We start from the raw sequence: 13,749 nt of genomic DNA, 5'->3' as shown, positions 1-13,749 counted from the left end.
TAGATAGATCTTGAGCCTCCACCGTGTCTCACCCTCCAATTCTCTTGCTGGGTGTCGGATTGGTTCTAGTACATTTTTTCTTCGGATCTGTGGTTTTCGGCTCATGGTTGTGTAGTAGTAGTTTGGACGATGTTTTGGTTTTCGTCCATGGCCTCCATAATCCCGGATTAACTCGCTTAGCTGTTCTTCTGATTCATGGGAGGCCGAGAACGATGTCTGGGAGTTTCGCTGATAGCGCCTTCTTTAACGGTGGAGGTGCTTCATTAGTAACTCGCCACACAGATACACCGCTCGATTTTTCTTTTGTTTTTAATAATAAATTGGGAAGAATATTGTTTTTTAACGATTTGAGGACTCAGAAAATGTAGCCACCAGTATAGAATTCCAAAAAAAATTGATTGGAAATACAACATACCCTTTCCTTTTGAATGAAAATGTTAACCATAGAACATACGGTTGATTAAAACTCTATTTCGGTGACACAAGCAACAGATACACGACTAAACCGCACAATGCGTCCGCCCTCTAATCATTGTTGGAAGAAGGTATGCCGGATTAAAGTCCCTCGCAGGATTAAAGTAGGCTCTCGATCCATCGCGGCAATGAAAATCGGACGACGACCATTTATATGAACTTACTGGAACTGAACAAAGTGACCCAGATCAAACTAACCTATCTGCACCATAAAATTTGGCCTATGGACCTGAGGGAGGGGAAATTATGCCCGACGACAGTGCTGCCCATGAGGTTCCTACATAACTGAAGCCATCTCAAAGTTCCTCTCATTCGATGACTTCTCATTCGATGACAGAGTGGAAGAAAAATTCCCGGATATGCATCCCCAAATGTGCATTGCATCCAGTAATTACATTGCTGCAAACTTCAATTGCAACTGTACGAAAAAGTGAAATGAAAAAAAGTTGGGGCAACCCCAACGCCGCTAAACGTCTAGATAACGAATATTTTCTGCCATCTAGCGATGTTCATCAAAACCCAACTAAGCATCTGGACAACAAATATTTTCTGCCAGAGCCATGCATTAAACGTCCACTGACCAGTCCGGATGTTCGAATTCCCACCAAGCCATAAACAAACTTATGGAGGGTCCTTCCCCACTTGCTTTGTATTTGCACTCGCTCACTTCGGGCGCTGCCTAGTTCTTGTCGGATCGGTGTTGCTCCACCCAAGTGTCTTGTACTTCGCCCGTTGTTGCATCGCGGAAATGGCCGTAGCCTAGGTATCATTCGCCCCTTACCGATGCCAGCCATGATGGACATCACGCCCCACAAGTGTGTCGGTCAAATGCCATTTGAGACTTTTTAGACTTGCCTGGATGCATTTTTGTGAGACACGTGGTTGGCCATGAGTGCAAGGTTTGTAGGCATGAAGCAAAATGACATGATATTTTGGGAACATGTGCATTTTTTGTCTCATGAGCACGAGCAGTACCCGCCATACAATTTGGATATGATCCATGATCACAATGTGAAGTTGCTACTCCATCGATCGTACACCATTTCAAATGCCATCATAAAGTATTGAGGTGTGATTGCACAAGTGGAAAGAAGGTGGCCATTGGGCGCGTCAATCATGGAGATTATAAGTTTTGCTTAGTGTTGTTCTACGTGTTCGTCAAATTAATGATTCACTCAAGGTTGAACTTGATCACGTCATTGTATACCTCGGACGCGTTGTTGCGATTTACCAAAGGACGGAGGGAAAGCCCTTCACATTGACGCCTTGTTGGATGAATCTCAAGGGGCACAACATTTGGATGAATAACCCATCCAGATGAAAAAGTTCAAGCTTGAGGAGACAACTTGAGATGAAAGCCGCTTTCGAGGAGCTTCGTTGAATTGGGATCAATGAATTTAGAAAACTTGTTCAACATCGGATGCTTTAAGGTTTAAATGTATGGTGAATTGCTATCCATCGATGATTCAAAGTGAAGACACATGGTGAACATTTTGTACAAGTTTCAATTCTATATATTTTCAAGAAAATGGCAGACATTTGATGCATCGGGTTGGATGTTTCCCCTCCCTCCTCCGTTTTAATACATGGCACTGGAGTTGCCCTTACAAGCCTTTCGGCGAATATCTGTCAGATTTCTCACACAACTCGGCATGTGGGAGACGATCCCCTGGAGCTGCATGGAAGTGAGAAAAGGCTCGGAGTCGTTGACCCATGAGGACTAAGGGGATGTTTGGTTGGCTACCTGAGCAACCTGCCTGAGAAAAATGAGCGCCTGACAGGCACTAGAAATTCTTGTGACTTTGGCCTACCAGGCGGCTTGAAAAGAAGTTGTTTGGTTCATTCCCAGAGCCTTGCCTGTGCCTGAGCAATATTAAAATAATATCACATTGTTTAAAGTGCATGCATGCACACACTGATTGCTCTGCCTGACTCAGGCCTCCTATTCTGGTGGCCTGGCACCGGCTAATTACGTGCCGGAGGTTCTCAGGTCAGGCTGGCCGATTTGTGCTCAGGCAGCAACCAAACAAGACGCGAGTAATTGTCCGGCTTGCTCCTGGTCAGGCGAATTTTTCTCACGGCGGCAACCCAACAGCCCCTTACATGCCTAGCCTCGTGACCGCGCCAATGCAACTTCTAGAAACAAACTGACCACTAACTAGGGCTTGCGCACATCAACTCTTAAATATTAGAAACTCTTATTTGCGGGACTTCTTTTAAATGCTTATGAGAATATGGTCTTGTCTAAGTATAATGCATTTATATTACTTCAGAATAGGGCGTAGCACAACACAGTAGGGAGATTTTCTTAGACACCCAAAAGTGTTGGGGAACGTGGTACAAAACATTTTTTTACTGTACGTACAAATACACTCAGAAACACTATGCAGATGCATGGACAGATCAATCTCACAAACACAACACGACCGAGATGAAGTAGATGTTGATGAAGATTGTGTCCCAACCATGAAAATCCCCTGATCAAGAGCCGTACGAACCCTCTGCATTATCCACACGTATCGTATCTAGGAGTTTGTCGTTTAGGACAAAGCGTAACCAGACTACTAGAGATGGACCAGTCTTGTGGAATCGCCTTCTTGGTGATATCTGAAGGAGAAGGGGGTGAACCTTCGTTATGTTGGCGTGCCTTCGTGGCAACGAACACCCCTTCAACAATGATTAGCTTCCCTCCAAGTAAGTGAACATCGAGAAACATCCTCATCGTCGATATTTTCTATTATCCCTAACACTAGCTCATTACTTGTGCTTTATTTTGCTCCTTGACTTTGCAAGAATCATATAGGTTGTTTATCCCACTCTAGCAATTGTTATGACATATCTTTATAATTCGCATAACATAAACTTCCTAATGATCAATGTAAATTTTTTTGTTACCCGTATTGACCCCCTTTAGGTTCATCTCGATCCTTTCACAATCGCGCGCAACGTAGACCGACTTGAGCAGTTGCCATCACCCTTGCTCACAGTAGTGCCTGCCCTGTTATAGCACCCTGCCGCATTAGGTCGCAGCATCTAGAGATCGAGAAAGAGTGATTGTAGCCCGCAGCAGCATCACTAGTCTCACGACACCATCATCAGCCTTGCGACACGTCGACCGGCCCGACAACACTGTGCGTCGCAAGTCGCCGCAAGGAGCCCTGATACTTGTAGTCACCCCTCTCCTACTCCAACTGATGCAACCCAACCATTAGTGGGCCATGGCTTCTACCACCAACAGTTGCATCTCTGTCGGCGGCTGGCTCCAGCATGCTCTTGTCGTGGTCGTAACATCCATGCGATCGGTTCCATCATGCTCTCATCGCGGTCACATCATCGCCGGCTGTCGGTTCCAGCACGTTTCGTCGCGGTCACAACATCTAGTGTTTTCTTTCTGTTTGCTCGACACTTATCAGATTTTAGAATGTACATGTTGTATAATTTGGATTTGGATATTTGGAAATCGATGGATGTTTATGAGTACAATGCAATTATGAAATAAATGTGAATGTGTGTATGTGAGAGTTCATGTCTTCATTTGTTGTGATCAATCATGAATGTGTGTGTGATAAAAATGATCATTCATTGTGAATTTGGATAGGAAAGGTGGCTACAAAACAAAATCGAATTTCTTGCCCTAGAATCTATAATACCTAAATAGTTCATCCCCACTAAACTAGTTCTCTTGACAGGCAGCCTATCCACATCAGCGGCCCCGCTATCTCATCATCCTTAGTGACATTATCTCCTTTCTTACCAAGGAATTTTCCTCCACAACGCAACGTTTCCTGTCTTCACGACATCATTCTTTTTTCCCCTGAGAATTCTTGATGGCAATGCCTCTTGATTTTCCTCTAGCTCTTTGCCTCCTCATTCTCATATCCATGGTGATAATGGGTCGTACTACGATAGCCTTACCACGAGTCCACCACCACTGCCAACGACGCCAAGATCACTTGAAGCTAGACCAGGAGTTGGGCATGGTGGAGGACGAGTTCTTGGCCATGCTCGATCTGATATGAAGAAACTATTGGGGTAAGAGGAGGCCACAGATTTCCTTGAGTTTTATTCCCATCAAGCCTTCACCATGCCTCATATGAAGAAGCCTGACTGGAGGCTCTGCCACCAGGGGTGTCTACTCTATGATGGCGACAACATGTAGATGCCATTCGGAAATCCTCTCTGTATACAGTTTTTCCGCTCCGCCTTAAACCATGGGTCTATGATGCTGACAACATGTGTATTCCATTCGGTTCCTCTCTGGGTACATTTTTTCCACTCCGCCTTAATTTGTTGTACGGTATGATGAATCGATACCCTAAACTCCTTTCATGTTTTTAGAACTGTGTTTATGGACGGGTGCATCCCTCATTTGTTCAGGTTGGTGATAGTGGTAAGCAACTTTTGGATTCAGTAAAATAATTTTCCTCACAAGAGATAGATAGATAAGCTGATATATACTTGGACACAGTTAAATTTGTTTCAGGAAAGGGAGCACTATTATTGATGAATGTTTATCTCATCTCCATTGAAGTTGCTTTCAATTCTGTTTTGTGTGAAATATACTTGCAGGTAGGTTCTTTGACTACTTAAGTTGATACTTGGACACAGTTAAATTTGTTTCAGGAAAGAGAGCACTACTATTATTGACAGTTTATCCCATCTCCATCGAAGTTGCTTTAAATCCATGGCTTCAACTAAGCATGCGTCTTCGGCACACGCAATAGATATTTGCATATATCAGAATGCATTCCCGGCTACAGAGACTTTAGAAAATGTTCAATTATGCAACTCTTTATTACTTCCTTTCATTGAATATATTGTACCTTTACCCCCATTGTATGTGTGTACATTCAAATGCGCAACTCCCAAATCGCTTTAACTTTTTTTGTTGCATATTTTTCTGCAAAAAATTATGTGAACCATAATGTGGTAACCGTATTTTGCGAGCCCCCAATCTGCTATGTGACAATTTGAGTTTTGCCATTGAATTGATGAAAGTTTAACTTCCTCATGGAACATGATTGCTTAAGCTTTTTCCAAGCAATGTCTCGCCTGGTATCATACCTTTTGTTCTTCATTCGATCATTGGCTTCTTTCATTGTTATACATAAACCTCCAAAAGATTGAGCAAATTTCCCGCAACAACGCGCGGGGGTATCCTCTAGTTAACAATATAGTCGGTTCCGTAGAAGAAACTAATGTTTTTCGAACAGTCGCTGGTAATATCAATACTGAAACTTCTAAATCACACCCTTGACATGCAATTGCGGGCCTGTCTTTTTTTTGTCCGAGTTGCAAGTCCATTTTTTATACATAATTTGGGGCCCAACCAATTTTATCCCAGTTGCAACTCCATCCTTCACATACAGCTATGGGGCCTGTCTTTTTTATCCTAGTTGAAAGTCCAACCTTGATTCACAACTGGTCTTGAACCCCGTTTTTTCCTAGTTGCGAGTCCAACCTCGACACACAACGTGTGGCCCAACCCATTGTGTCCCAGTTGAAACCTCATCCCTGACATGCAGGGGGAACTCTTTTCCCCACTTGTAGGTCATCCCTTAATTATTATTTTTCTAAATTGCAAGTCCACTCCCCACAGGCAACTAGAGGGAGGGGGTTGCCCCAGTTGCAACTCCACCCCCAACATGCAATCGGAGAGGAGCCTTTTTTCAGTTTCAATCGCATCCTCGATACACAATTGGGCCCACCCCATTTTTTGTTCCATTTGCAAGTCCTACCTCGACACACAACTAGGGCCAACCATTTTTGTCCCAGTTGCAACTCCACACTGACATGTAATTAGAAGACTCATCTTTTTTCTTATCCCAGTTGCTTGTCCGTCCTTAATATATATGCAACTAGGGCCCTACCATTTCTATCCTAGTTGCATGTCCAACTGTACTCATGACATGCAACTGGGGGCCTACATTTTTTCCCTAGTTGCATGTTCAACCTTGATACACAACTGGAGCCCGACCAATTTGTCCAAGTTGCAACTTTACTATTGATACAGAATTGGGGGACTCAATACATTTTTGCCCTAGTTGCAAGTCATCCACGACATGCAGCTGGGTCCAACCCATTTTTGTCCTAGTTGCAAGTCCATTTTGGACACGCGACTGCATGCCCGCAATGAGTCTGCAATTAGGGACGGGAGGAGGGTTGTCAGCTAGTTGCATATCTATATTTTAAAAAATAGTCATGATTTCTTTTTTCATCTTCTTTATAAAAAGGCATGCATTTTTTTAAATATGAACTTTTTAAAAATCATGAATATTTTTTTAAGTTCTTGTTTTTAAAATTCATGATATTTTTCCAAATTCTTGGACATTTTCTAATTTCAAAAAAATAGTGTATTCGATAACATTTTTTGAATTCATGGACATTTTTTTAATTTGCTAATTCCTTTCTAATTTGTGATTTTTTTAAATTTGCAAACAATTTTATTTCACCATTTAAAAAATTAACATAATTTTTTTTACTGAGTCAACAAACAAGTATCAGTAAAAGACGAGCGGCAAAAAACCTATAACGAACTAAAGTGAGCAACAGGTGGCCGACCGAGCTGAATAGGAAGCAACAACCTGAAAACAAGCCAACACACTAAAGACCAGCCCAAATGACGCTGGTGACCAAAGCTTGATAAACGACGGCAAAGCGCAATCCAATCCACCAACGAACAAAGATATTTTTTAACCAAACATTGATTGATAGATGAACAAGAACAATTGACTTGTTTAAAAAAGACACACAAGGGGGTGGGCTTAGGATGGAATGAGCCCTAGACACACCTATGAATATTAGCTCTAGTTGCCAAAGTAGTTCTAAAAACAAGCTCTAGTTGCCTTAGTTGGAACTGAAAACCGCCAAAGGAGAGCAGGTATGGTTTCCTCCGACGTTTTAGTCGTGTGGGGGTGCAAGATTTGGAGTTCGGTGGTGTGTCCGGGGTGTTGCCCCGGTCTGATTTGTTCAATGGTAATGGTTTCACTTTCGGTGAGCCAACTTGGACGTCCGCAAAGCTGCATATCAGCGATGGAACCGTGTCGAGCTCGGGTGAGGAGGTGATCCGTCATTTTTTTTTCTTTGGTGGCTGCTGTGGTGGCGCCAGAGTCAGGTGAGAGCGTTGGTGTCAAGTTCAGAAGATCCGTCGGTCTTGATTGTATTTTTCCTTCTTGACTCATGTTCCTTTGTGTAAAGGCTGGTGTTCTCTTGTCTTTTCAGTTTTGTCAAGTCGGTGTGTACGTGACTTGTACTATGATCCTTATGATATAAATGAGACGCGTATAACCATCAAGAAAAACCCTGATATGTGCTGGTGGAGATTTTATGTTCCTTTGTTCATTATTTTTTTACCCGAGTTTAAAGCTGGTGGAGATTTCAGGTATCTTTTGAGAACTTTATTTATTTTTGGAAAACGTTTGGACCCAGCGTGCTGGCCAAACTTGCCTCTGGCCGCGCGCGAGCCACTGGATCTAGCAGAATCATGCGCCCCGAAACCCCCCATCTGCTATGACCCCGCGTTAGTTTCTTCTTCTTCCTTCGCCACATCTCTCCTCATGCCGCGCAGATCCTGCCGCAGGACATCCCACGGTCGCGCGCCATCGCCGCCTTGGAGGTTCCACCACCCCGCGGCTTCGCCACCGGCGGCCACCCTCACAGCCGCGCGTCGTCCCACACCTTCTACGCCCTTCTTCCCCTTTTTTTCTCCCCTTTTTGTGCAGAGGTAGGCTGAAAACTGGCCTTGGATTTTGCTGGCACCGGCCACACGGCGAGCTACAACCAAGGCGACGACCTCGGCCATGGCGATGACCTCCACCGTGGGGTGTTGAAAACCAACGACGAAATGCTGGAACTGGCAGCAAAAAATGGTGCAACGGGTCATGCAGTTTGCTAGAACCGGTCGATCGCCCAGCGCGAGCCGGTGGTGACCACGCGTGATGGGGGTTGCTGCAACCACGGCGTCCAAATGTTGGAACCGTGATGTCCAGATGTTCGAACCTGTGGTAGCTTTTGCTACACGCATTCAAGGCGAAGCTGTGACCAGCGACGGTGGTGGCTACATTTTTTGCTACAACTATCGCTGGATTTTGCTACGACCGACGAGTAAATTTGCTACATACATTCAGGGCGGTGCTGCAACCTGCAACAACGGCGAGGACGTTTTTGTTGCAACCGTGTCAGAGTTTGCTACAAACGACTAGATTTTTGCTACATCTGTCAGCGTCCTGGGATCGGGGGTACCCAGACTTGTCCGCCCGCGGCCCATGGCGTGGCTCCGTCGACGGCCCGGTACGGCCCAACTTCTGCAACAACAACTCAAGACCCCCGCGAGGCGGATGACACCAAGACCTCCCTGAGGGGCGGCCTCACTAGGCTGGCTCCCGGGGAGCGGAGATATCAATGCAAGGTGCACATCGCGAGGTTCACATGACGTGAGCCATGACGACCAAGGCCAGGCGGGTGCCAGCGGGCGCAGTGTACCAGTTTCCTCTTTGGTGCTAAGGAGGCAAGCGCAGGCGCAGGGTCCTGAGGAATCAGCTAAAGGTTTCCATATCGGTGCAACGAGACCAAGACCGCCAGGACGACAGGATGGAGGTCATCGGGGAGCCCACTGCAGCGTCACCACCAGAGCCTTTTGCAGGCGAAGACTACTTTTGTCAGGATAGCTTGTACTAGTTGCCCCCCTTCAATTTTGGCCGTTGTAGGATCCCTTCCCGCCTACATTTGGGAAGAGGACCAAGGCCACTATATATAGGACTTAGCCACCATCATAGAGGAGGACGGATCGATTCCTCCCAAACCACCTCACCAGCTTATCGAGCTCAAGAACATCTCACCTCCTGAGGTTGTTCATCCGCTGTACTAGTTCATCCTCAGCCTCTCGAGGCAATCCACCACAAAGCTGGAGTAGGGTATTACACCGCAAGGTGGCCTGAACCAGGATAAACTGTTGTGTCCCTTGTCCCTTGGGTTCGTTGAGCTAGGTTATGAAATCGTTGGTCAGGCAGATTGGGAAGAGGGAGTTCTTCGCACGCACCCCAGAGTGCGAACCTCTCAAGGGTCTGCGGAACCCTGAATCCGAGATTTGGCGCGCCAAGTAGGGGTGCGTCGAAGTCTCTCTTCCGTTGATCGACTCGTCACTGCTCCACTGTTTCCATGGCTGATGCTCGTCGAGCTCGTGCTGAGCGTCGAGCCGCTCTCGCCACTCGTGTCGCCCAGACGGCGCCCGTCGGCGGGCCTTCCCGTCATTCTCCATCACCCGCCGCCAATGCCGCCACCGGCCCGGCAGGGCACGAGCAGCAAGCTTCGTCGTTGCACCCCTCCGTGCGGCGGGACGGACGCACCGCCACCCCGTCGCTGACTCCGGCCGGCTCGTCGTGCCACGCTCGTCATGGCCCGGCGAACGCGCAGCCTGCGTTGCTCATGGCGCGTGAGCTCCTGCGCTACCGCCCAGTCAACGACCTCTACGAAGACTGGCTAGACCGCATCGCCGAGCTAGTCAGCGCGGCTGGCGGCTCGCCTACACCGTCCCTCTCGTTATCTCGTCCGCCGCCTGCTGCGGGCGACATGGCCCATGGAGCTCCTCCGCCACCTCCCTGTCAGGACGTCGCCCTCGGTCCAAGACGCGTGGCCCCATGGCGTGACCCACCGCGCAGGGCGCCCGCACGCGAAGAAGAAAGCTGTCAGGAGGTCCAACGGCCGCAAGAAGGTGCTCCAGCGCTCCCTCCACCGCCACGTCAAGACTGCGTGCCACCTGCAGTGGTGGCGTGTGAGCACCAAGATCAGGCTCCACCTCCACGACGGGCTCCGATGACCACAGCGGGCTATCACGCCTTCACCCCTGAGCTACGCAGCGTCGTCTGGCCGGGCAAGTTCAAGCCCGACCTGCCTCCACGCTACGACGACACCCCCGACCCTACGGAGTTCCTACAACTCTACGAGCTGAGTATCGAGGTGGCCAGCGGTGACGAGAAGGTCATGGCGAACTGGTTTCCCATGGCCCTCAAAGATGGCGCGTGCTCGTGGCTCCTGAATCTGCCCGCGGGATCGATCTCCTCCTAGGGCGAGATGCGCGAGCGTTTCGTCGCCAACTTCCAGGGCACTCGCGACCGCCCGCCTGCCACGGGTGACCTGCGGCACATCAAGCAGCAGCCATGGGAGACCCTGCAGAAGTACATCCAGCGCTTCAACAGCGTTCGCCTCAAGATCCCCAAGGTTTCGGACGAAGCCATTGATATGTCTCCAACGTATCTATAATTTATGAAGTATTCATGCCATGTTTACAATAGTTTTATATGATTTTGGCATGATTTGATTAGAACTAACCCGGACTGACGCTGTTTTCAGCAGAACTACCGTGCTGTTGTTTTTGTGCAGAAATAAAAGTTCTCGGAATGCGATGAAAATCAACGGATAATTTTTCTGGAAAATATAAAAAATAGTGGAACGAAGAGTTACCGGAGGGGAGGCCCATGGGCCCCACGAGGGTGGAGGGCGCGCCCCTGTGCCTCGTGGATTTCCCGTGGGCCCCCCTGACTTGTTCTCGACGCCAATCTCTCCTATAAATACCCAAACCTCCAGATAATAACCTAGATCGGAAGTTCCGCCGCCGCAAGCCTCTGTAGCCACGAGAAATCAATCTAGGCCCTCTCTGGCACCCTGCCGGAGGGGGCCATCATCACCGGAGGCCATGGAGGAGGATCCCGGAGGGACCATTATCGCCATGAAGGCCAAGAACCAGAGGGAGAAACTCTCCCCATCCAGGGGGAGGCCATGGAGGAGGAAGCACAAGGGGGAGAACCTCTCCTCCTCTCTCTCGGTGGCGTCGGAGTGCCATCGGGAAGGGAATCATCGCCGCGGTGATCGTCTTCATCAACATCACCATCATCATCACCATCCTCATCTCTTTTACGCGGTCCACTCTCCCGCACCCTGCTGTAATCCCCACTTGAACATGGTGCTTTATGCCACATAGTATGATTCAATGATGTGTTGCCATCCTATGATGTTTTGAGTAGATATCCTTTCTCTTTGGGTTGATTGATGATCTAGATTGGTATGAGTTGTATGTTTTATTTTGGTGCTGTCCTATTGTGCCCTCCGTGTTGCGCAGTCGTGAGGGATTCCCGCTATAGGGTGTTGCAATACGTTCATAATTCGCTTATAGTGGGTTGCTTGAGTGACAGAAGCATAAGCCCAAGTAAGGGGGTTGTTGCGTATGGGATAAAGGGGACTTGATATGTTAATGCTATGGTTGGGTTTACCTTAATGATCTTTAGTAGTTGCGGATGCTTGCTAGAGTTCCAATCATAAGTGCATATGATCCAAGAAGAGAAAGTATGTTAGCTTATGCCTCTCCCTCATATGAAGTTGCAATGACGACTACCGGTCTTGTTAACAACTGCCTAGGATAATTCCGCACATCGACCCATCATTATTCCACACTCGCTATTTATAATATTTAGTAATATATTCTAACTTTATGATAACAACACCTACTTTTATGTTTTAGCTTACCGATATCATGCAAAGTTATCCTCTTCATACCCACAACATAGTTTTATCTCTTGTTTCTAGTTGGAAGCAAACGTTCGGTGTATGTAGAGTCATATCAGTGGCAGATAGGACTTGAGAGAATATTGATCTTACCTTTAGCTCCTTGTGGGTTCGACACTCCATACTTATCACTTCCACCATTGGGAATTGCTACGATGATTCCCTGCACTTGGGGATTATCAGCCATCATCTCGGCGTTCTCCGATGGCGTCCGCGATGTCAAGATGAAGGAGGAGCTCGCCATCCATGAGGACCTGTGCACGGCCCTGGAGATGTTCAACATGGCAACCAAGTGCGCGAGAGCTGAGGAGGGGCGCCTCTCCCTCCTCGAACTCCCAGCGGCCGGCCCAGAAGACAAGAAGGCCAAGGTCAAGGACGTGAAGCGCAAGGGGGCTGCCTGCTCGCGGCTAAACCAGAAATGAAGCGCGGCTGCGACCACCCAGAATCGTCCAAGGGCAGCCGTCCATTCTGCGTCTTCCACAACGTACACAGCCACAACACCAATGACTGTCAAGAGCTCAGGGACATTCGCGATGGGTGCCTCGGTCGACGCCCCGAGCGCAACGACCGAGGCTACGGCTGCGGAGGAGGCAGACGTGGAGGACGTTGGGATGACCGCGGTCCCTGCCAGGAGTGGCGTGACCAGCCTCGTGAGGACCGCTGGAAAGGCCAGCCTCGCTAGGGCGCCTGGAGAGACCGGCCTCGTGAGGACCGTCCTCAGGGCAATGCCGACCTTCCTCCGCTGCCACCACCACAAGAAGGAACGACAGCCACCACCAGGACGAGGGGGCTGGGGGCTTCCAGGAGCCTCGCACCATCACCTGCATTTTGGGTGGCGCTCAGGCCCCAGCCTCCCAGCGCATCTTCAAGTAGTTCACTCGTGAGGTGAACGCGGCCCTTCCCAGGCTCGAGGCCACGCGTCCTCTCAAGTGGTTCAAGTGCACCATCACCTTCAGCTCATCCGACTAGCTCAAGTGCGCGGCGACTGCCGGCGCCCTTCCGATGCTTTGCTCGCCCGTTATCAGCAATGTCCTTGTCACCAAGACCCTCATCAATGGCGGTGCGGGGCTCAATGTTCTTTCCATCGAGACGGTCAACCGCCTCCAAGTGCCGTATGATCAGCTACAGCCCATTAAGCCCTTCTCAGGAGTGACCGACGGCTCCACCACTCCGATAGGGCAGATCCGCCTCCCTGTCACTTTTGGCCAGCGTGACAATTACCGCACCGAGCTAATCGACTTCGACGTCGCCCACATCCGCCTTCCGTACAACGCCATCCTAGGATATCCGGCCCTGGCCAAGTTCATGGCAGTGACCCACCATGGCTACAACGTCCTCAAGATGCCAGGGAACCGCGACATCATCACGATCGTCTGCGAGGAAAAGGACGCGCTGTGCTCCCTCGAGCGCGCCTACCAGGCTGAGGAGATCGAAGACCCAGACCACGAAGGAGCCATCTACCCTCCTGAGGCTGTCCCCAAGAAGTAGAAGCAGCTGCTCCGACAAGAGCCTCAGGAGAGCGGTGTCTCCAGCGGCACCACCTCAGGACCTGCTGATAACCCAAATTTATAGATTTGACACAAGGGGAGCCAAAGAATATTTGAAGGTATTAGCAACTGAGTTGTCAATTAAACCACACCTGGAGATTAATTATCTGCAACAAGTAATCAGTAGCACAGTAATATGATAGTTTTGATAGTAGTGATAGCAGTAACAGTA

The 13,749-nt window shown here is 48.6% G+C and overlaps 1 non-coding gene across 1 annotated transcript; it reads left to right on the top strand.

Annotated features, from left to right (window-relative positions):
- The first annotated feature begins 159 nt into the window (after positions 1-159).
- On the top strand, positions 160-284 carry LOC120962243 (small nucleolar RNA snoR83). Its single transcript, XR_005753084.1, has one exon. It is a non-coding gene; the product is annotated as a small nucleolar RNA snoR83 (small nucleolar RNA).
- The last annotated feature ends 13,465 nt before the right edge of the window (positions 285-13,749 follow it).

Source organism: Aegilops tauschii, chromosome 3 (assembly GCF_002575655.3).
Source record: "Aegilops tauschii subsp. strangulata cultivar AL8/78 chromosome 3, Aet v6.0, whole genome shotgun sequence".
Lineage (NCBI taxonomy): Eukaryota > Viridiplantae > Streptophyta > Magnoliopsida > Poales > Poaceae > Aegilops > Aegilops tauschii.
The sequence above is the reverse complement of the archived record's forward strand: the minus strand, read 5'-3'. Positions and strand labels throughout refer to the sequence as shown.